Source organism: Vicia villosa, linkage group LG5, assembly GCF_029867415.1.
Source record: "Vicia villosa cultivar HV-30 ecotype Madison, WI linkage group LG5, Vvil1.0, whole genome shotgun sequence".
Taxonomy (NCBI): domain Eukaryota; kingdom Viridiplantae; phylum Streptophyta; class Magnoliopsida; order Fabales; family Fabaceae; genus Vicia; species Vicia villosa.
The window spans coordinates 146947696-146972003 of NC_081184.1; the positions used below are offsets into that span (position 1 = coordinate 146947696).

General features: G+C 38.8%; 1 long non-coding RNA gene across 1 annotated transcript; it reads left to right on the forward strand.

The window, feature by feature from the left end:
• The first annotated feature begins 22188 nt into the window (after positions 1–22188).
• Positions 22189–23919, forward strand: LOC131607701 (uncharacterized). The gene is made up of 2 exons (XR_009285385.1): positions 22189–23283; positions 23518–23919. It is a non-coding gene; the product is annotated as an uncharacterized LOC131607701 (long non-coding RNA).
• Positions 23920–24308: the final 389 nt, after the last annotated feature.

Genomic DNA, 24308 nt, shown 5'->3' on the forward strand with positions numbered 1-24308 from the left:
TTGGATTATTGAATTAATAATTAGAATTATTGGGGATTTTGTGAAAATAATGGTTTATGGCATTTGGGCCATATGAGTAATTAGTAAAAGAGGGAGGGTAATTTTATAATCCTTTTTACTAAAATATTATATTATTTTCATAAACATTTGGAACTGGAAAGAAAGAAAGAACGTGAAAGAACGAAGGCTGAGAACACGAGGAACTGAAGGAGATCTGTAGAGGGAGAGACCAAAGATCAAGAACAATTATCTGAGGTAAGGGGGGGACTCTCCGTTTAATCTCTATTATCGTGTTATGAGTAGTAATGTGGATTAGGAATATTATTTGGTTGATTGATTCCAAATTCTGAAACATTCATTTGTGTTCATCATTTGGGTTTGAACTGTAATCCCTAATAACTGATAGATTAGGATATGATGAATAGAATTGGTTAGAGAATCATATGCTACTGTTTGTAGAAGAATTCGTACATTGTTAGATGCATTTTTCTGGTTTTTGGACTCAATTTCGTAGACTGGTATGAGTGGGAACGAATGGGTTTTTGGACTGTGTCGAATTCTGCAGGTTACTGGGCATTTCTGGTGTTTCGCGTATGAAACAGTGCCATACGCGTATGGAATGAGGCTGATACGCGTATGGGGGACACTCCCAAGGGGCTATACGCGTATGATACGCAGTTGCCCTGTCCCAAGAACCACGTACTGGTGTGTTGCGTACGAGAGCGTATGAGGATGCACATACGCGTATGGGAATAATTGAAGAGGAAAAAATTGTTCTGATGATACGCGTATGGCAGGGCTGATACGCGTATGGAATTTTGGAAAGAGGAACATAGCTCTGGTGATACGCGTATGGAGAACTGATACGCGTATGTGATGGTTTACAGGCTATTTTGTGTTCTGGTGGATTGCGTATGATACGCGTATGAGGCGTGTTGAAACGCGTATGGATGCGTATGAGGCATAGTGATACGCGTATGGCGTGTTGTGTGTGAAATTTCTGTTTTGTGATTTCTGGAAAGTTCGATGATGTGTAACTTTCGGTTGGTATGTCTGTTTGTGTACTGTTTCGTACTGTGTAAACCTTGTAATGTGATTCTGTGGTTTACTGATGATTGATTGTGTTGAATGATGTGATGTATATATGAACATGCTTGTTATTGATGAAGATGATGATGAAATGAGTATAGTTGATGCTACTCATAGATTGGTAATGATGAAAGTATGTTATATATATGTTACATGCATTCATAAACATGAGTTGAATCCTATATGATGAGAGGATTCATCGAGGGGCAGAATTCCCATTGTGTGGAATTGGTGCTGGCAGGACCGTTTCTGAATTGATGATAGATCGGTCGGTGGATGATTCCACTGGTGATGATTGGTACCACATGCATAGTGTCAGTTTCATACATGTGCATGATTTGCTATAACATGATTATATATGTTATGTGTTGATTGTTTGTTTGTCTGTGGATATATGATTGGTGATTGTCTGAATATGAAACGATTGGGTGAATGATATAACTATGACATGTTATTATTTGTGATGTGATAACATTGGTTAACTGTGATGAGACTCACCCTTACTTGTTGTCATTTTTCAGATTGAGGATAGCGGCGTGACTTGGTGAGGATTAGCTCATAAGTCTGTTTTTGGTTATAGTGTCGGTGTCATGCTCTGGTAGATGTAACACTGGGAACACGTTTGTGTATGAGTTTGGTTATAACTCTATTTGGTTGTTGATTGAGTCAGATACATTATGATGAATGTTGACTCTATGTGCTTTAATTCCGCTGTGTAAAACATGATTTTATCTGTTGAGTTATAATTTCAGTTGTTTTCAGTGAATGCATGACAGGTACCGACGTGTGTTTATTTATTTCATGAATTGTGATACCCCTTGCATGCCTACTCTGATTCATTAATTGTTTAATTGCCGCGGGTTATTAGAGGGGTGTTACAATAGTGGTATCAGAGCATAGTCGGTCGTTGTGACCAGAGTCTTTGTGTCAGTCCTTCGGTGTATGCGACTAATACGAGTTATTGTCGATACTTTTGTTCTGACTGGGTTATTTGTGATTAAGCAGAACAATGGCTGGAAGAGGAAGAAACGATGATGCTCTCGCAGAGGCTCTGGGTATGATTGCTGGTGTGCTTGGAGGAGGGACTGTAGGAGCAGGGATCGGTGCTGATAGGCAATTGGGGAATTTTCAGAGGAACAATCCTCCAATGTTCAAAGGCACGCATAATCCAGAGGGTGCTCAGAAATGGCTCAAGGAGGTCGAGAGGATTTTCCGAGTCATTGACTGCGCCGAGAACCTTAAGGTGAGGTTTGGCACTCACATGTTATCTGAGGAAGCTGATGACTGGTGGTTGTCAACTAAAGCCGAGCTGGATGCTGGTAATACAGCAATTACCTGGGCTGTGTTCAGGAGGGAATTTCTGAGGAGGTATTTTCCTGAGGATGTTAGGGGAAGAAAGGAAGTTGAATTTCTGGCACTGGTTCAAGGCAATATGTCAGTACCGGAATATGCTGCCAAGTTTGTGGAACTGGCAAGGTACTATGTGCACTACAATGATGATGAAGCCAGTGAGTTCTCGAAATGTGTCAAATTTGAGAATGGTCTTCGTGATGAGATCAAGCAGGGTATCAGGTACCAGAGGATCCGGAGGTTTGTTGACCTGGTAGATTGTAGCAGGATTTTTGAGGAAGATAGCATCAAGCTGAAGTCATCTCACTCTCGCGAGTTAGTTGACAGAAAGGGTAAGAAGCCTATGGATAGAGGTAAGCCATATGGTAGAGGTAAACCTGTTGATTGGAAGAAACCCAGTGGGGGAGATTCCAGTGCTCGTATCAGGTGTTATAATTGTGGTGAGATGGGACATCGTAGGAATGAATGCGAGGTTGATCAGAGGAAGTGTTACAAGTGTGACCAAGTGGGTCATATTGCTGCTGACTGCAAGAAAAGGATTGTGACTTGTTTCAACTGTGGAGAAGAAGGTCACATCAGTCCTAATTGTCCTAAGCCAAAGAAGAACCAGTCAGGAGGAAAGGTTTTTGCTTTGACCGGGTCAGATACTACTCCAGAAGACAGGTTGATTAAAGGTACGTGTTTCATTCATGGCACACCTTTAGTTGCAATTATTGATACTGGAGCAACTCATTCTTTTATTTCCTTGGATTGTGCTATGAGGTTGAATCTTGAGATATCTGATATAAATGGAAGTATGGTTATTGATACTCCTGCGTCGGGTTCAGTAACTACTTCGTCTGCATGCTTGAATTGTCCGGTTGACATCTTTGGTAGGGAATTCGGGATGGACTTAGTGTGCCTTCCGTTGAAAGAACTTGATGTGATCCTGGGAATGAACTGGTTGGAGTTCAACCGTGTTCATATCAACTGTTTTACAAAGACGGTAATCTTTCCTGAAGAGGTTAGTAATGATAATCTGGAGATGACAGCTAGACAAGTGAATGAGGCTATCGGTAATGGTGCAACTGTGTTTATGTTGTTTGCATTGATGAATGTGAAGGAAAAGGGGGCGAGAGGCGAATTGCCTGTGGTGTGTGAGTTTCCAGAAGTTTTTCCAGAAGATGTGAATGAATTGCCACCGGAAAGAGAAGTGGAGTTTTCTATTGAATTGGTTCCGGGAACTAGTCCAGTGTCGATGGCGCCGTACCGTATGTCGCCTTCTGAATTGGCTGAACTGAAGAAGCAGTTAGAGGAATTGCTTGAGAAGAAGTTTATTCGTCCTAGTGTTTCGCCGTGGGGTGCGCCTGTATTGCTGGTAAAGAAGAAAGAGGGTTCAATGAGGCTGTGTGTAGATTACAGACAATTGAACAAGGTCACTATCAAGAATCGGTATCCATTGCCGAGGATTGATGATCTGATGGATCAGTTGGTTGGAGCATGTGTATTTAGTAAGATTGATTTGAGGTCTGGGTATCATCAGATACGTGTGAAAGATGACGATATTCAGAAGACTGCTTTTAGAACGAGGTATGGACATTATGAGTATTCTGTAATGCCGTTTGGGGTTACTAATGCACCTGGTGTTTTTATGGAATATATGAACAGGATCTTTCATCCTTATCTCGATAAGTTCGTGGTGGTATTTATAGATGATATTCTGATATATTCTAAAAATGAGGAAGAACATGCAGAACATCTCAGAACTGTGTTAGGATTGTTGAAAGAAAAGCAACTTTTTGCCAAACTGTCGAAGTGTGAATTTTGGTTAGAGAAAGTTAGTTTTCTTGGACATGTGATTTCTAAGCATGGTATTGCTATGGATCCTACAAAGATTGAAGCTGTGTCTCAGTGGGAAGCTCCGAAGTCAGTATCTGAGATTCGTAGTTTTCTTGGCCTTGCAGGTTACTACAGAAAGTTCATTGAGGGGTTTTCAAAGTTAGCATTGCCGTTAACTACATTGACCAGGAAGGGACAAGCCTTTATTTGGGATGCCAAGTTTGAAGAAGGATTCCAAGAGCTTAAGAGGAGATTGACTAGTGCTCCTATTTTGATTTTGCCAAATCCGACAGAATCATTTGTTGTTTATTGCGACGCATCACTGATGGGTCTAGGTGGTGTACTGATGCAGAATCAACAAGTGGTCGCTTATGCGTCGAGACAACTCAAAGTGCATGAAAGGAATTATCCGACTCATGATTTGGAGTTGGCGGCTGTGGTCTTTGTTTTGAAGTTGTGGCGACACTATTTGTATGGTTCGAGATTTGAGGTGTTCAGTGATCATAAAAGCCTGAAGTATCTCTTTGATCAGAAAGAGCTGAATATGAGACAGAGAAGGTGGTTAGAATTTCTGAAGGATTACGATTTTGGTTTGAATTACCATTCGGGTAAGGCAAACGTTGTGGCTGATGCATTGAGTAGGAAGACTTTACATATGTCTATGCTGATGGTGAAGGAATTGGATTTGATTGAACAATTCAGAGACTTGAGTTTAGTGTGTGAAGGTACTCCTACTAGTGTTAAATTGGGTATGCTGAAGCTGACTAGTGGTATTCTTGAAGAAATCAGAGAAGGTCAGAAGGCTGATGTTGGATTGATTGATAAGTTGACTTTGGTTAATCAAGGCAAGACTGGTGAATTCAGAGTTGACGAGAATGGTATACTAAGGTTTGGTGATAGAGTTTGTGTTCCTGATGTTGATGAACTCCGAAAGCGTATTTTGGAAGAAGGACACCGTAGTGGGTTGAGTATTCATCCTGGTGCTACTAAGATGTATCATGATTTGAAAAAGTTGTTTTGGTGGCCTGGAATGAAGAAGGAGATTGCTGAATTTGTATATTCTTGTTTGACTTGCCAGAAGTCAAAGATTGAGCATCAGAAACCATCTGGGTTTATGCAACCGATGTTTATTCCTGAGTGGAAGTGGGATAGCATATCAATGGATTTTGTTTCGGGTTTGCCAAGAACTATCAGAAATTGTGAAGCTATCTGGGTTGTGGTAGACAGGTTGACGAAGTCTGCACATTTTATACCGGTGAGAATGGATTATCCGATGGAGAAGCTAGCTCAGTTGTATATTGAGAAGATAGTTAGTCTTCATGGTATTCCTTCGAGTATTGTGTCGGACAGAGATCCGAGGTTTACATCTAAATTCTGGGAAGGTTTGCAGAAAGCTTTGGGTACTAAGCTGAGATTGAGTTCTGCTTATCATCCGCAGACTGATGGACAGACTGAGAGGACGATTCAGTCGTTAGAGGATTTGTTACGTGCTTGTGTGTTGGAAAAAGGAGGTACTTGGGATAGTTATCTGCCTTTGATTGAGTTTACCTACAACAACAGTTATCATTCGAGTATCGGTATGGCTCCGTTTGAGGCTTTGTATGGTAGGAGATGTAGGACACCGTTGTGTTGGTACGAATCTGGTGAGAGTGCTGTGATTGGTCCTGAAATTGTACAACAAACTACAGAGAAGATTAAAATGATTCAGGAGAAGATGAAGACTTCTCAGAGTCGACAGAAGAGTTATCATGACAAAAGGAGGAAAACACTTGAGTTTCAAGAGGGAGATCATGTGTTTATGAGAGTTACTCCTATGACAAGGATTGGTCGAGCATTGAAGTCGAAGAAGTTGACTCCGCGTTTTATTGGACCATTCCAAATTTCTGAAAGAGTGGGAGAAGTGGCTTATCGTATCGCTTTACCGCCGATGCTTGCGAATTTGCATGATGTGTTTCATGTATCTCAGTTGAGGAAATATGTTCCAGATCCGTCCCATGTGATCCAAGTAGATGATATACAGGTGAAAGATAACTTGACGGTTGAGACTTTACCTGTAAGGATTGAAGATCGAAGGCTGAAGCAATTGCGTGGCAAGGAAATAGCTTTGGTCAGAGTGGCTTGGGGAGGACCAGCTGAGGGAAATGTTACCTGGGAGCTTGAGAGTCAGATGAAGGACTCTTATCCAGAACTTTTTCCTGAGGTATGTTTTCGAGGACGAAAACTCTTTTAGTGGGGGAGAGTTGTAACACCCGTATAATTTTAATATTAATTTAATTGGATTATTGAATTAATAATTAGAATTATTGGGGATTTTGTGAAAATAATGGTTTATGGCATTTGGGCCATATGAGTAATTAGTAAAAGAGGGAGGGTAATTTTATAATCCTTTTTACTAAAATATTATATTATTTTCATAAACATTTGGAACTGGAAAGAAAGAAAGAACGTGAAAGAACGAAGGCTGAGAACACGAGGAACTGAAGGAGATCTGTAGAGGGAGAGACCAAAGATCAAGAACAATTATCTGAGGTAAGGGGGGGACTCTCCGTTTAATCTCTATTATCGTGTTATGAGTAGTAATGTGGATTAGGAATATTATTTGGTTGATTGATTCCAAATTCTGAAACATTCATCTGTGTTCATCATTTGGGTTTGAACTGTAATCCCTAATAACTGATAGATTAGGATATGATGAATAGAATTGGTTAGAGAATCATATGCTACTGTTTGTAGAAGAATTCGTACATTGTTAGATGCATTTTTCTGGTTTTTGGACTCAATTTCGTAGACTGGTATGAGTGGGAACGAATGGGTTTTTGGACTGTGTCGAATTCTGCAGGTTACTGGGCATTTCTGGTGTTTCGCGTATGAAACAGTGCCATACGCGTATGGAATGAGGCTGATACGCGTATGGGGGACACTCCCAAGGGGCTATACGCGTATGATACGCAGTTGCCCTGTCCCAAGAACCACGTACTGGTGTGTTGCGTACGAGAGCGTATGAGGATGCACATACGCGTATGGGAATAATTGAAGAGGAAAAAATTGTTCTGATGATACGCGTATGGCAGGGCTGATACGCGTATGGAATTTTGGAAAGAGGAACATAGCTCTGGTGATACGCGTATGGAGAACTGATACGCGTATGTGATGGTTTACAGGCTATTTTGTGTTCTGGTGGATTGCGTATGATACGCGTATGAGGCGTGTTGAAACGCGTATGGATGCGTATGAGGCATAGTGATACGCGTATGGCGTGTTGTGTGTGAAATTTCTGTTTTGTGATTTCTGGAAAGTTCGATGATGTGTAACTTTCGGTTGGTATGTCTGTTTGTGTACTGTTTCGTACTGTGTAAACCTTGTAATGTGATTCTGTGGTTTACTGATGATTGATTGTGTTGAATGATGTGATGTATATATGAACATGCTTGTTATTGATGAAGATGATGATGAAATGAGTATAGTTGATGCTACTCATAGATTGGTGTCGCACGCTCGCGAAAAATGAACAGAGTCGCCACCAATATATTTATCCCATAAGGGAAAGTGTAATACGGTGAACTGACTTTTATATCGAAAATGTCGCGGTAAGCAAGAGTCGCCACCGACTTTTATTTTATCCAAACAAATTCGGAAAGGCAAAAAGAAACAGAAAAAAACCTTTTTAAGAAATCTAAGTTCGGGGGGTAATTTATGCAAAGGGAAGGTGTAAGGCACCCTTTGCATCCATGGTTTTCCATGGGCTCTTAATTGCTTTGCTTGCTCGTTTGTTTAGAAAAAAAATAGATGAAAGAGATAGGGACTTTAGCTTGTGAATAGGCGTTGCCCTTTTGAAAAATTATGAGAAAGAATATAATAAAAAGGTTTGAGCATTGCAAGGCAGTTAGGGGCAATTACCTTAAACTCAGATAATAGGTCTCTTTTTGCCTTTCAGAATGAAAGGGTCTATCCTTGCCATAAGAGGGCAGGAAGCCTTTCGTTTGGAGGTTGAAGGGTCATCGAAGCATCCTTTGCCATAAGACTGTCCCATGCCATAGAGGGGCAGGTAGTCTGAGGCAAGGATCAGAATAAGCCATTTCGTAGGCAGCCAGAAGATACCTCAGCCTTTTTCCGTAGGCAACTTCCGAGGGTCGAGGTCATATTGTGTATCGAAGGCAGCATCATTTAGGGTCGTATGACCTTTAGTATTCGAGGCAGCATGGCTGAGGTATCTTCGAATTCGAGGGACGTGGCTTATTCTGCAAAAACACAAAGGCAACAGGCAACAAGGCAACAAGGCAACAAGGCAACAGGCAACAGGCAACAAGGCAACAAGGCAACAGAGAGGGTTACCCAAAAGCGTGCGTGTGTGCAACAATCACGTGGTTAATTCAATTATATTATCTTGTACATTAGTGATTCTATGTTCAATTCAAAGGTTGCACTCCCTAGGATTACTAACCACGCATTTAAATAATATAAACAGTAATAACGGGGAAGGGAAATTGTAACCAGCGGAGGAGAGGGGAATCGAAACCAGCGGGATATAATTAAGATAAAAGGTTTAACACAAGTAATAATTGAGATAGAGTTTAGGGTTACCAATGTTCGTAGCTTTGGCAATTGGCGAACCCTGGAAAGAAAGAAACATGGCAAACAACAAAAAAGGGTGAGTGCATTGTCGGTTCGAAGGCAAACTTCATTAACCACAAAAGAAAATAGAATAATAAATTAAAAATAGAATAGAGAGAAAGTACTTAGCTTGGCCTGACAGGGTTGAGGGCAAGGGTTTGCCAGAAGCGTTGACTCTGACCATTGAGAACTTTCGAATTTGATCTGATATGGTTAGAGTCGGAGGTTGCCTCGGAGGTAAACCCTGAAACAAGGGCAAAGGCAAAATAATAGAAAGTGAATGCATGCACTGTTCAGAAATATAAGGGGCAAACCCTAAATACCAAAAAGGCAAATAAAATAGACTTTAAATTAAAAGGGTGTACTTAACTTTCAATTTGATCAGGCGCACAGTCAGAGGATCTTGGTTAACCCTAACACTGAACCCCTAAGGTTTATAAGAAAACTTGTTGTGACCTGGATGTTAGAATCATGTGTGGTCGAATCTTGACGGTTCACTATGGAACTGCAAGTTCTGATGGATTAATCCACGCATGCATGAGTGATGAATGTCTGCAAAACAGTGCAATGCTCACGATGGTTGGTAGTACCTCGCAAAAAACAAGTAAATGTTAGTCACACAAATGATAATGAGAAAATGAAGAAGTAAATGATAAAAATAACAAGAGAAAAAATCTAAAAAAAGGATTCATATAAAATTCCAAAAGATTAAAATTAAAATTAAAGAAAGCATATTTTAGTATTTTAATTATTTAAATTAATGGTAAAATTAAGTGACCTAGACTAAAAAAAACGTTTTTTTTGTTTTGTATTCTTAGTTTACATTTTAATCTCTCTTTTTTTTTAAAGAAAAAAAAAACTAATAATTACATAAGTAATAAATAATGAATATATAAATAATAAGTTAGTGACTTTTTCAAACTAAACTAATTAACATTGTTTTTAATTATAAGAGGAAAACTGATTATTGTGATCCAACCTGAATCTTTTAACCATTTCAAAAAACTTACTTAAATCATTATTAATAAAATAAATAAATACAGAATAAATTAAAACAAACAAACAATGAAATATAATACTATGACATATTACCTGCGTTCCATTTATATCTCTAAGCATCTTTTTTTTTTTTTTTTTTTTTACTTTTTCCAAACATTTCATCCAACCAATAGATTCATGACAAGTGTCATTGTTGAAAAATAATAAAATTAAAATAAACATGAATAAAGCACCTAGGGTAGAAACAGAACAACAACGACCCACACTTCTTATCTCTTCCTTATTCTCTTTTTCTCTTCTTCCTAGTATCAAACACAACAACACATAACTATTGATGAACAACATAGAAAAACTAGTGATAGCACCTGGGCTAGAATACGATGACGGTTAAAGCTCCCGGCGGTGGTGTGCGAGATCCGGCTGAATGTCGCGGATCTGAGGTTGGGTTGAGAAATCGATGAGCATTGAGGCAAAGCGAAGGACGCCGTTTGAAACTCCGACGCGGCTGCGCGACGGTGCCGAGGGATGTCTCTGATAGCTGAGACGGTGGGGACGACGGCGGCTGGAAAGGCTGAATCGGAGGTTGGCGATGAGGTGAGCTCGCCGAACGCGGATTCGTCGGAGTTAGCATGTTTGCGTTTCAAATCTGTTCCGCATCTTTCTCTCGCTTTCGATTCTTTTCTTCTCTGTTTCTTTGATCCTGCAATGATATTAGATTACGTGTTTATGTTAGTAGCAGAGATGGTGGTGGATGATTGTTAAGGCCATGGTTGCTATTCGATCTCGACGCCAGTTTCGTTGTCGTGTACGTCGATCGGAGATGGCGCGGCGGTGGCTGTATGTTGGCCGAGGCTCTGATGTTTGCCGCCAGTTGTTGATGTTTGTGTGTTTCCAGATATGCAAAAAAAAACTTAAACATATATATGTTAGTATAAAAATAAATCCTTGCAGATTGTTAGAACAAAATCACATGTTAGCATAAAAACAAAAGTCAAATTGTAAGTATGTTATCAAAACCTTGTATACATAAATAAATAAAAGCAGCATGAATGTCTAAAAAAAATTCCACCGTGATATATATGAATTTGTTAGTATACAAAATTATGAAATTGTTAGTTAGATAAATAATATTTTCAATGAATCATTATCAACCAACAAGTGAGCATAAAATTGAAATCAAAGGGTGAATTATTAATGAGAGGTTCTATTAAAAGGTTGAATTTGTGAATGGAAGATAGAAAATAAGGATTAGGAAAATTGGTTGACATGAGGTTAGAAAATAGGGTTGGTTTTTGGGTGGAAATTGTGTACCGTCCAAAAAAATTCTCCGGAATAAGGGGTAATGTGCTAGTATATATAATAGCAAGATTAGGTTAAACGAGAAATAAAAATATGGACCCTAACTACAATAGATAAAAGCCCAAAGATTAAAACGAATAAAATTAAAAATAAAATAAATAACAAATCAAAATTAAACAAAATAAAAAGTATTTTTTCTTAATTTTTTTTTTTTAAAAAATGAAAATAAAAAGTAAAGTAATAAAAAAAAAGTTAGTAAGTGTGATTCGAACCTGAGACCTCTCACCTGCAAACCTTACCTTTTTACCAGCTGTGCCGAGTTATTTATTCGAAAATCTTCGTAAAGACCAAGCTTAAAATGATGCGGGCAAATTTTGGGGTATGACAGCTGCCCCTGTTCAATTATCTTAAACCTGAAGATGTAGAGTGGTTTGTATGCCAGTCGGTATCTGAAGGTGGAAGGTGATTGAACACTAGAATACCAAGAAATTTGCCCTAGTTGAAGTAGGGACTTTTGTCGGAGATGGGCTTTAAAGATGCCATCCGGTAGTTGAAGTTTGAGAAATGTCGTTTGCGCGTTGATCGTGTCATTGTCGTTCGTAGTAAATGAATTAGATCTTTTGGAGAGATAATTGTGTCTACATCGTTCGTGATGATAGAATTAGACTCTCTTGTCGTGTCAGCACCGTTCGTAGTAACTGAATTAGACCGTGGACGTCAGTGATCGTGTGTACACCGTTCGTGATGATAGAATTAGACCTCTGAAATTTGATCGTGTCAGTACCGTTCGTAGTATCTGAATTAGATCTTCTGTCGTGTCAGTACCGTTCGTAGTAGCTGAATTAGACTGAGAAGGTCAGTGACCGTGTCTACACCGTTCGTGATGGTAGAATTAGATCCCTGAGAGTTGACCGTGTCAGTACCGTTCGTAGTAACCGAATTAGATCTTTTGTCGTGTCAGTACTGTTCGTAGTAGCTGAATTAGACTTTGAAAGTGATCGTGTCATTACCGTTCGTGGTAAATGAATTAGATTTTGAAAGTGATCGTGTCATTACCGTTCGTGGTAAATGAATTAGATCTTCGAGCGTTGATCGTGTCAGTACCATTCGTAGTAGTTGAATTAGATCTTGGAAAGTTGGAGATTTCGTTCATTTGTCGGTACCTGTATTCTGAAAAAGGTAAGGTTAATCTTTATGCAATGTCATGATGCATGGGTTATGTAATGACTCACTCAAAATAAATGAGAGCTTTTGCATATTATGTATGAGTTCATTATGAGGTAATGTATGCAGTGTATGGATATGTTTATGACATATGATATGTGAATATGATTTATGTTGTCTTTGATTAAGAAAGTAGATCTTTATGTCCTTGTAATTGTACTGTCTGATCTTGTCTTGAAGATGCTCAGCTGGAAATTTATGATTTCTGCTTGGAGATGATCAGTGACTTGATGTTCCCTGATTGGTGATAAAAATATTGATAAATCATGTTGGAGGAGAGCGACAGTGTTGAAGATGTAAACTCTGTTGGGCAGCCATGTCTTTATCGGGAGCGTTTGAAGATATCTTCTTAATGATTACTCTTTGTGGGGATATGATCTTGTGAACCCGGCTTTGTGGGGAGACATGGGTGAAAGTTGCCCCCAGTATTATAGTAACTACTACTTGATTTAGGATACGTCACTTAAAATGTCAAACGGGACTTGTATAGATTTGCCCCAGTTAGCAGGAACTTTGGAAAGATTCACCTTGCGAGGACTTTATAAGATGTGCACTTTAGGAGACATGACCCTAGTAATCATATGCCCAATATGATGTCCTATGTTGGTGGAGAAGTAGCTTCAGATCTTCTTGGATGTGTGCCCCTGATTATTTTGGCATCCTTGAGAGATTCTCGGAAACTTGACTTGATTGCCCCAGATTGATTGGGCAAAGCATGCCATGCCCCTTGTATACGTAGGATACATTGCTTCTTGGCGTAATCTTGTCTGTCGGGATAACTTTCAGTCATTAGTTGTACCCTGTGCAAGTTCTTTCTGATGCTAACATTTGAAATTATGTAGCAGAATATGTTTAATAATGAATTCATGAGATGCAATGCATACGTTTGTCTTGAATTTTTGAAAAACCTTTAAAACATGAGATGCAAAAACACGACACTTGTAAAAAAAATGATATTTGTAATAATGTTTGTAAGAATGAAATACCGACTCCTCGTTTTTGGTAAACCTTAAGGAGTCAGGATACCCTTTTTTTTTTTTGGTGACAGTATGCTTTCGAACTAACCATGCTTCAATTAGGACTTTCAAGGGTTGTAACGTGGCTTGGTTCACGGTTTAAGAAACAAAGGATAATGGCTCAAAATTTGATTGTACCCACCCCTCTTCGTGATGAACTTCAGTCCTAAGCTCAGTCAACTCAACTTATGCATTCAGGTTCCAAGAGACTTTTGGATTTGCGCTTTTGATAATGATGATGGTTCATAAGCAGAGAGAACTTTTGAGATGGCAGTCACTTCTTCCTTGTGGTAGTCGCAACTTTGAGTTGTTCAAGAATTTATTGACTTCTTTTTTTTCATCTCTTTGATATCCCTAACTTTTGCCTGAACTGTCTATTTTGAGCTTACAGTCAGCGGGATGCCTTGATTTTTGCCCAAGTCATCTTTTTGATTTTTGACTTAGCAGGCTTTTCTTTGTATATATGTTTTTTCATTTTTTTTTTCTTTTTGAAAGATATTGACTGCCTTGTTTGATGATTGATGAACCGTCATTGTCTTTTGATTGACATTTCCGACACTTCTTTGATGTGTGCGGCTGAGCGTTTGTGATTGAAACCTTTGTTGAAAGATGTACTGAGTGATTCTCTTAAAATAGAATGCACAGCCAAAATAACTGAGAACTACCCTGCCCCAGGTTAAAAATGCGGGTGTTTCGTACAAAAAGAAACTTCTACTCCTTAGGCTCAAAGGGGTTGACGAGGGATTACCATCCTTATATCTCCACTGTTTAGGAATTGAAACAATGCCTGTACATCGTCAGCATAGTCCGTTCAAAAGCATATTGTATGAGGTTGCGGTATCATTTTCGTCATCCTCCCTCAAAAGGTATACAACTTTAGCAGGAGTTGAGTATCACAAAAACATATGCAGAATAAAGACATAATTTAAAATGAGTGATAACGAAATAATTTATTCAAGACAAATATATGCAATGCACTGATGATGATTATTAAAACAAATAATGTCTATCATAATTTGAATGTTTAAACAAACAGAATAGAAATTGCAAATGAAAGTAAATTTAATGATCTAAAGTTCATCCACTATGACATTAATCATTCTTTTTGTGATTAGGCATAGGAGTAGTGATCACCACAGGAGTCTTGGGATGATAGAATTCAATTTCACCGGCATCGATCATGTCTTGAATCTTGTTCTTCAATGGCCAGCAATTGTTTGTGTATTGTCCAAGAATGTTGGAATGGTATGCGCACCTCGCATTGGGTTTATAGTCAGGAATGTAGGTGTTAGAATTCGTTGGCTCGATTGCCCTGAGCGTCTGGATCATATGAGTGAATTGATTGTTGTGACTCAATTGTCGAGATTCCATTATCGTGACTCAGTTGTCATGATTCCATTATAGTGACTCAGTTGTCGTGATTCCATTATCGTGACTCAGTTGTCGTGACCCAGTTGTCGTGATTCCATTATCGTGACTCGGTTGTCGTGATTCCATTATCGTGACTCAGTTGTCGTGACTTTGTTGTCGTGACTCAGTTGTCGTGATTCCATTATCGTGGTCTTTTCTGATTTGAGTGTCATGATTAAATCTTTAATCGCACGCTTCAATGGTCTACCATCCTTTACACCATAACCAGGATTGTTCGAATAATAAGCGCATCTCGCATTGTAATTGTACCCCAAGAATAGGAGTGCCTTCAATTCTTCTTGCCCCTTGGGTGAGTTCAGAATCAAAGTCTGGGATCGGGTATTCCGAGCCTGAAGATTTTTTGAATGATTGCTCGAGATTTCAGTTGTGCTGAAATAAACAGCGAGAGAGAATGGGAAACTTATTGCGGAAACCTGTTATGCAATGTGATGAATGCAAATGTAATGTTTTCAAGGATCTTTACGGAATTTAGTTAGAAACATTAGAAATGATTTGGTAGCATCTTTGTTTGAAAAATTCTGATTCTTGGTGTTCTTCTATGGGAATCAAGCTCACCATCTCCAGTGGGTCATAGCCTCTGATTCGGGATACCTCTGAATTGGAAGGCACATGGCTAGAGGAAAATAAATCCTCTTGCCCCTTGATAGGTATGATGTCTCTGAACTAGAAGGCATACGGCCAGAGGAAAATAAATCCTCTTGCCCCTTGATAGGTGTAGAATCTCTGAATTGGAAGACATGTGGCCAGAGGAAAATAAATCCTCTTGCCCCCTGATGAAAAATTAGTCCTTGATAAGGGCATCTGAATTTGTGCGCCCTAAATTCCTAAGATCCTTGAAAGGGTTAGTTAACATGTGATGTTATGATGTCATGATGTCATGCGAATGTAATGCATTAAGCGAGACATAAGGTAATAAGGACGAAATGTCCTATTAGCCAATCCTGCCATGAAATAGAAGGGTTAGTAGCACACACAAGTAAGTCACACAAGTCACACAATTTTTGGCTTAAGGCTTGCATGGAGTCTGATCAGGTGTCCTTCCCAAGGGTATTTCTATGGATAAGGAGATTTCAGCAACGGGTTCTACCAAGTGACTCAGAATTGTCAGCCCCCTCTAAAGCACCCTCGAACATGGTACATGCATACCACGCAATGATACTTTAGGAAGAAACCTATCTGAGCTGTAGTATCGGGTAGCGACCATAACTTGGCATGCACCAAGAATAGCCCTCCCACTACGTTCCTAAAAGTCAGGATGGGTTAAAGGTGACTAAAGGTCCTTGAGCTCCGACGCACCCAAAGATACATGCATAAACCTCTCTCATGCAAAAGAGGTACACAATAACCAGTGGAGGCCTAACTCAAGCGCGAACTTCATTTTGACCAACCCCAAGCATGCACAAGGGGGGTCTCCATGACTATGCCGCTCCTAATCTTAAGTGTTCTTGAATCCGGGAATAGGATTCGTCCTTCAATTTTCCCAAAACAGCCCTGAAAAATAAAATAAGCAAAGCAGGCAATAGAAAACATTTTAGTGATTCCTAAACTTTTAAGGTAACCCCTCTTTTATCGAATTTTAATCCCCAGCAGAGTCGCCAGTTCTGTAATACGGTGAACTGACTTTTATATCGAAAATGTCGCGGTAAGCAAGAGTCGCCACCGACTTTTATTTTATCCAAACAAATTCGGAAAGGCAAAAAGAAACAGAAAAAAACCTTTTTAAGAAATCTAAGTTCGGGGGGTAATTTATGCAAAGGGAAGGTGTAAGGCACCCTTTGCATCCATGGTTTTCCATGGGCTCTTAATTGCTTTGCTTGCTCGTTTGTTTAGAAAAAAAATAGATGAAAGAGATAGGGACTTTAGCTTGTGAATAGGCGTTGCCCTTTTGAAAAATTATGAGAAAGAATATAATAAAAAGGTTTGAGCATTGCAAGGCAGTTAGGGGCAATTACCTTAAACTCAGATAATAGGTCTCTTTTTGCCTTTCAGAATGAAAGGGTCTATCCTTGCCATAAGAGGGCAGGAAGCCTTTCGTTTGGAGGTTGAAGGGTCATCGAAGCATCCTTTGCCATAAGACTGTCCCATGCCATAGAGGGGCAGGTAGTCTGAGGCAAGGATCAGAATAAGCCATTTCGTAGGCAGCCAGAAGATACCTCAGCCTTTTTCCGTAGGCAACTTCCGAGGGTCGAGGTCATATTGTGTATCGAAGGCAGCATCATTTAGGGTCGTATGACCTTTAGTATTCGAGGCAGCATGGCTGAGGTATCTTCGAATTCGAGGGACGTGGCTTATTCTGCAAAAACACAAAGGCAACAGGCAACAAGGCAACAAGGCAACAAGGCAACAGGCAACAGGCAACAAGGCAACAAGGCAACAGAGAGGGTTACCCAAAAGCGTGCGTGTGTGCAACAATCACGTGGTTAATTCAATTATATTATCTTGTACATTAGTGATTCTATGTTCAATTCAAAGGTTGCACTCCCTAGGATTACTAACCACGCATTTAAATAATATAAACAGTAATAACGGGGAAGGGAAATTGTAACCAGCGGAGGAGAGGGGAATCGAAACCAGCGGGATATAATTAAGATAAAAGGTTTAACACAAGTAATAATTGAGATAGAGTTTAGGGTTACCAATGTTCGTAGCTTTGGCAATTGGCGAACCCTGGAAAGAAAGAAACATGGCAAACAACAAAAAAGGGTGAGTGCATTGTCGGTTCGAAGGCAAACTTCATTAACCACAAAAGAAAATAGAATAATAAATTAAAAATAGAATAGAGAGAAAGTACTTAGCTTGGCCTGACAGGGTTGAGGGCAAGGGTTTGCCAGAAGCGTTGACTCTGACCATTGAGAACTTTCGAATTTGATCTGATATGGTTAGAGTCGGAGGTTGCCTCGGAGGTAAACCCTGAAACAAGGGCAAAGGCAAAATAATAGAAAGTGAATGCATGCACTGTTCAGAAATATAAGGGGCAAACCCTAAATACCAAAAAGGCAAATAAAATAGACTTTAAATTAAAAGGGTGTACTTAACTTTCAATTTGATCAGGCGCACAGTCAGAGGATCTTGGTTAACCCTAACACTGAACCCCTAAGGTTTATAAGAAAACTTGTTGTGACCTGGATGTTAGAATCATGTGTGGTCGAATCTTGACGGTTCACTATGGAACTGCAAGTTCTGATGGATTAATCCACGCATGCATGAGTGATGAATGTCTGCAAAACAGTGCAATGCTCACGATGGTTGGTAGTACCTCGCAAAAAACAAGTAAATGTTAGTCACACAAATGATAATGAGAAAATGAAGAAGTAAATGATAAAAATAACAAGAGAAAAAATCTAAAAAAAGGATTCATATAAAATTCCAAAAGATTAAAATTAAAATTAAAGAAAGCATATTTTAGTATTTTAATTATTTAAATTAATGGTAAAATTAAGTGACCTAGACTAAAAAAAACGTTTTTTTTGTTTTGTATTCTTAGTTTACATTTTAATCTCTCTTTTTTTTTAAAGAAAAAAAAAACTAATAATTACATAAGTAATAAATAATGAATATATAAATAATAAGTTAGTGACTTTTTCAAACTAAACTAATTAACATTGTTTTTAATTATAAGAGGAAAACTGATTATTGTGATCCAACCTGAATCTTTTAACCATTTCAAAAAACTTACTTAAATCATTATTAATAAAATAAATAAATACAGAATAAATTAAAACAAACAAACAATGAAATATAATACTATGACATATTACCTGCGTTCCATTTATATCTCTAAGCATCTTTTTTTTTTTTTTTTTTTTTACTTTTTCCAAACATTTCATCCAACCAATAGATTCATGACAAGTGTCATTGTTGAAAAATAATAAAATTAAAATAAACATGAATAAAGCACCTAGGGTAGAAACAGAACAACAACGACCCACACTTCTTATCTCTTCCTTATTCTCTTTTTCTCTTCTTCCTAGTATCAAACACAACAACACATAACTATTGATGAACAACATAGAAAAACTAGTGATAGCACCTGGGCTAGAATACGATGACGGTTAAAGCTCCCGGCGGTGGTGTGCGAGATCCGGCTGAATGTCGCGGATCTGAGGTTGGGTTGAGAAATCGATGAGCATTGAGGCAAAGCGAAGGACGCCGTTTGAAACTCCGACGCGGCTGCGCGACGGTGCCGAGGGATGTCTCTGATAGCTGAGACGGTGGGGACGACGGCGGCTGGAAAGGCTGAATCGGAGGTTGGCGATGAGGTGAGCTCGCCGAACGCGGATTCGTCGGAGTTAGCATGTTTGCGTTTCAAATCTGTTCCGCATCTTTCTCTCGCTTTCGATTCTTTTCTTCTCTGTTTCTTTGATCCTGCAATGATATTAGATTACGTGTTTATGTTAGTAGCAGAGATGGTGGTGGATGATTGTTAAGGCCATGGTTGCTATTCGATCTCGACGCCAGTTTCGTTGTCGTGTACGTCGATCGGAGATGGCGCGGCGGTGGCTGTATGTTGGCCGAGGCTCTGATGTTTGCCGCCAGTTGTTGATGTTTGTGTGTTTCCAGATATGCAAAAAAAAACTTAAACATATATATGTTAGTATAAAAATAAATCCTTGCAGATTGTTAGAACAAAATCACATGTTAGCATAAAAACAAAAGTCAAATTGTAAGTATGTTATCAAAACCTTGTATACATAAATAAATAAAAGCAGCATGAATGTCTAAAAAAAATTCCACCGTGATATATATGAATTTGTTAGTATACAAAATTATGAAATTGTTAGTTAGATAAATAATATTTTCAATGAATCATTATCAACCAACAAGTGAGCATAAAATTGAAATCAAAGGGTGAATTATTAATGAGAGGTTCTATTAAAAGGTTGAATTTGTGAATGGAAGATAGAAAATAAGGATTAGGAAAATTGGTTGACATGAGGTTAGAAAATAGGGTTGGTTTTTGGGTGGAAATTGTGTACCGTCCAAAAAAATTCTCCGGAATAAGGGGTAATGTGCTAGTATATATAATAGCAAGATTAGGTTAAACGAGAAATAAAAATATGGACCCTAACTACAATAGATAAAAGCCCAAAGATTAAAACGAATAAAATTAAAAATAAAATAAATAACAAATCAAAATTAAACAAAATAAAAAGTATTTTTTCTTAATTTTTTTTTTTTAAAAAATGAAAATAAAAAGTAAAGTAATAAAAAAAAAGTTAGTAAGTGTGATTCGAACCTGAGACCTCTCACCTGCAAACCTTACCTTTTTACCAGCTGTGCCGAGTTATTTATTCGAAAATCTTCGTAAAGACCAAGCTTAAAATGATGCGGGCAAATTTTGGGGTATGACAGAAAGGAATATCAGAAAACCTATCAAAGGAAGGAACAGGGTCTTGCGACCAGAGAATCAAGGTACGGGAGTCGGTTACGCGAGGGGAAGGTACTAGCATCCCTCACGCCCATCGTACTCGATGGTATCCACCTATGTTTGTTTCTATCTAAAGGGTGTGTATTATGTCTATGTCTAAATGCGAATGAATGCAAAAAGAAATACGGGGAAAAGAAGGAATTATTTACAAGTGTGCTCGTTCAAGCCCCGCGACTTGATGCCTACGTATCCTTTTCAGGAATCAGAGCGCCGTAGTTCGGCTCACGATTTTCTGTTTGTTTTTGTGTTTTTTAGTTGGGCGGCGTTAACGCTCACGCTCTAGCACAAGGGGACAGCCTAGGATGCAATGGAGCGGAGATAACTTGCCCTTAGAAAGGAGAAAAAGAGATTGGTTTGTATCTTTTAAGGGTAATTCCATGATGACGAGAACCCACTACAAGGTCTCGCATCACTTCCTCACTTTTGTTTAAGTCTGACCATTTATTAGGTTTTTTGAAGTATTTTTGGTTGGTGATTTTTAAAGGGATTTTAACTTTGTGACTTAGATCATACCAAAAAGAGTTTTGTTTGTTTTTTGGATATTTAGAGAATGCACATCGAGGTCTACACCACAATCGATTCTCTAAATGACGGATAAGAAATACATCGAAATCTACATTCCAATCATTTCTTTTCCGATTAGTAGAAAAGAACGTACATCGGGGCCTACGCCCCAATCATTTCTTTTCTACTACGTGGGGAAGAACGTACATCGGGGCCTACGCCCCAATCATTTCTTTCCCACCATATATCAGAAGTGTAACAGTATGATCTTTGTCAGGTTTTTATTAAGTATTTTAAAAGTTGAAAGAGAAAAAGAGAATGGGAAGGGAACTAATTCTGAATTCTAATCTAAGTTGTTCTAATTCCTATTGTTAACATGGTGACTAAATTCTAAAAGGAGCATTAAAATGGTATTAACAAAGTAGGCCAAACATATGGCCAAAAACAAGTAACAAAATCACACAACAATTATACAAAAAATAGCATGGAAATGACACAAAAGCATAAAAAGAAGCAATTCAAAAATTAACCTAAAAATACTACTATTTTTATGAGTTTTGTGGGAAAGTTAATGTCAACAATTACCTAAAGATCTAACAAGTTTTATTGATTATTACCTAAAAAAAGTTGAATAAAACTAAGTCAAAACCTTAAATTCTAAGAAGAAAAAAATGTGAGTTAGGGGGTGTCAATTGAAACTGGTGGTATGTTTAGTAACTGGCGCAGGGCCCAAAAGAAGGAGGCCCGAGCAGAGTTTTGTATCAGATTTTTATTTGGACAAAAATGATATGGTTCATGGGCCAAATGTGGTGTAGTTAGCAATTCGGTGGAGCCCAAGAACGTTTTTTGTTATTCAGATTTTATGGTCCAAAAACTGGAGATGCAACGGGCCTAAGAGTTCTGATCTAGTTCATTTTTCGTTTTTAACCAAAAATAATAAAACAAATAAAAAAAATAAAGGGAAATAAGAACAGAAGAAGAGGATTTAGGGTTCACAATGTGACCTTTAACCTTCGAGATCAACACTCTCTCCTCCCACGATCACGGCGGCGCGATGGTTCCGGTGAGATCCTCCCTTCGTCGTCTTGACCCACAGAAGTGGAACAGCGTCCTCTCTATGCCCTCAAGTCTCCTTCTCGTCTCCCTTTCTCTCGTTCAAACCCAACGACGGCGCCGGGAAAACCGTTCCTCCGAGTGATCACCTCCACCGAATAATCTCATCCCTTCTCCTGTTCAAATCGAACCATAAATCCGGAGAAGACCATATACGAAACCTGGAGTAGCGCACTAGAGCTAGTAGTCGAAGAAGGGAGATTCCGAAAGTTCAGATGCGATATAAGTGCAATGAAAGAGGAGCTTCTTCAGGTGATTCTTGCTCCGTTCTTTGAATTTCTGTATTTGATACTTCTTCTTCTTTCTTATTTTTCTTCTGCCTGTGAGTTGTTGTTGTTTGAGTGGAATGAATTGGTGAGGATGAGTTGCAGAGAGAGGTGAATTGAGAGAGATTGGTGAAGAAAATGGGGAGTGTGAAGAGATGAAGGGGAAGTTAGAGTGAGAGAGTGATGAAGGAGGTGGTTATGGTGGTGGAGAGAGTGAAGATGGAGAATGGTGATGAAGTGTTGGTGAATGAGCGTGTGTGTTGCAGAGAGAGTTGAAGGTGAATGGGAGGAAGATGAGAGGTGATGAATGAATGGTGAATCAGTGAAAATGGCGTGGGGAAGAGAATTGGAGAGTGAGAGGTGATGAGGGAATGGAGAAGGTGATGGTGAAGGGTGGATGTGAAGGTTTTTGGTGTCTGGTTGAAGATGAAGATGGTTCTGTTTATATAGGTTGATGGAGGTGAATGTTAGTTAGAGGGGGAAGGATGAGGGCCGTTGGATTTTGATTTTCGGTTATGAGATCAGAGGGTGGAGATTTGTCAGTTATGAGTTAGTTAGCTTAGTTATAGAGAGGCTTGGAGGTAGTTATATTTCTGTTATGGATATTAGAAGTGGTGAAAGGTTTGTTAGGACTTGGTTGGAACAGTTATGCAGTTAATTTGAAGGGTGGTTAAATTCTGTTATCAATCAGTAGGTTAGCTATGAATTGGTTTAGGGGTTGTTAGGAAAACTGTTTTTCTGTTACTCGTTGGTTATAGAACTATGGGAAGTTAGTTATAACAGAACTGGAATCGGTTAGGTTGTTAAAATTAGTTACAAAACTGTTATAGGGAGTTGGGAATCGAAACTGTTAGGTTAAAAGTCTGTTAAGGAAAATAGGTTAAACAAACTGTTTAAGACCCGATATACAGGGCTGCCAATGAATGTATGGTTCACTTGAATTGGGTCATTGCAATGTTTCTGAACTGTTTTGGCTTGGCTGATTATGAACCGGTTTATGTTGCAGGTTTTCTTCAGGTTGGGGTGCAGTTTGGTAACTGTTTATATTTGTTTTGATGCTGAACCGATTTAAAATTGAGTATGATATGGGGCTGTTTGTATTTGAACTTGGAATTGTTTTGATGTGGTGATGCAGGTTCTTTGTCCCTATCTCAAATTGCTTTATTTCCCTTCTGATTTCAGCTTTATGTCCTTCTCGTTTTTCTTCTTGAACTCTTGAACAAAGTGATTCACCATTCTGTTATATGTTAACTGCCGCCAGTTCTATTAGTTTGGAGAGTGTAGCAGGGACTGAATGTATGGCTGGAATTGTTGCAGGATCTGGTCCCATTTTGGCATTGATTTTGAAACTTTATTCTGAATTGTGCAGGTGCAGTAACATGGACAGCACATGGGAAGCTGTATGATATGAAGATGGAAGACATATGACATATATGGGGGATCGATTTTACGAGGACAAGATGTGAAGCACACTTGAAATTTTCCTTTTTTTGATGAATTTGCGAAGTATGTATGTAGCAGGATTCAATTTGATGAGGGACTGAAGTGGACTTGGTTCGACATATTTCCGCGGACAGAATTGGGGGCAGCAGTCTGAGTTGATTTTTCGATGATGATGGATGGCATGTTTTATTGTAATTTTTGTAAACAATTGGATTTGAATGAATGAATCTTGTTTGAAACTCATATGAAATGCTTTGGCTCCATGTTCATTTCAATATGCTTGCCTGAGACATCCTTAAAGACTTTTGTAAGATTGAATCATTCATGACATATGCTTCCAACTTACTCGAATGGATGAAATCTGGCCTTGGACACTTGAACCATGATTAAATTGAAAGTCTAGTGAAAGTCTCTTTTTCCAATTGAACTCATTTTCCATGTTTCGACTGAACTTTCGATCCCTTTTGCAAATTGGATGATTCACTCTTAGATAGAAAATGACATCATGAAATGAATCTTGAATGAAACTCTTTGTATTGATTTATGCCTGCATCTTCAAATAAATTCTGAACATAATCAAATAGTTCCATGATATCCCCTACTTGCCATGCCCTTGTATTCCAACCCACCTTAGCAACAATGCATTTGAAGGAATCCTTCGAAGATACGAATTGATCGTTGTTGATGGACTACGAACTCAAACACCACGAGTAAGAA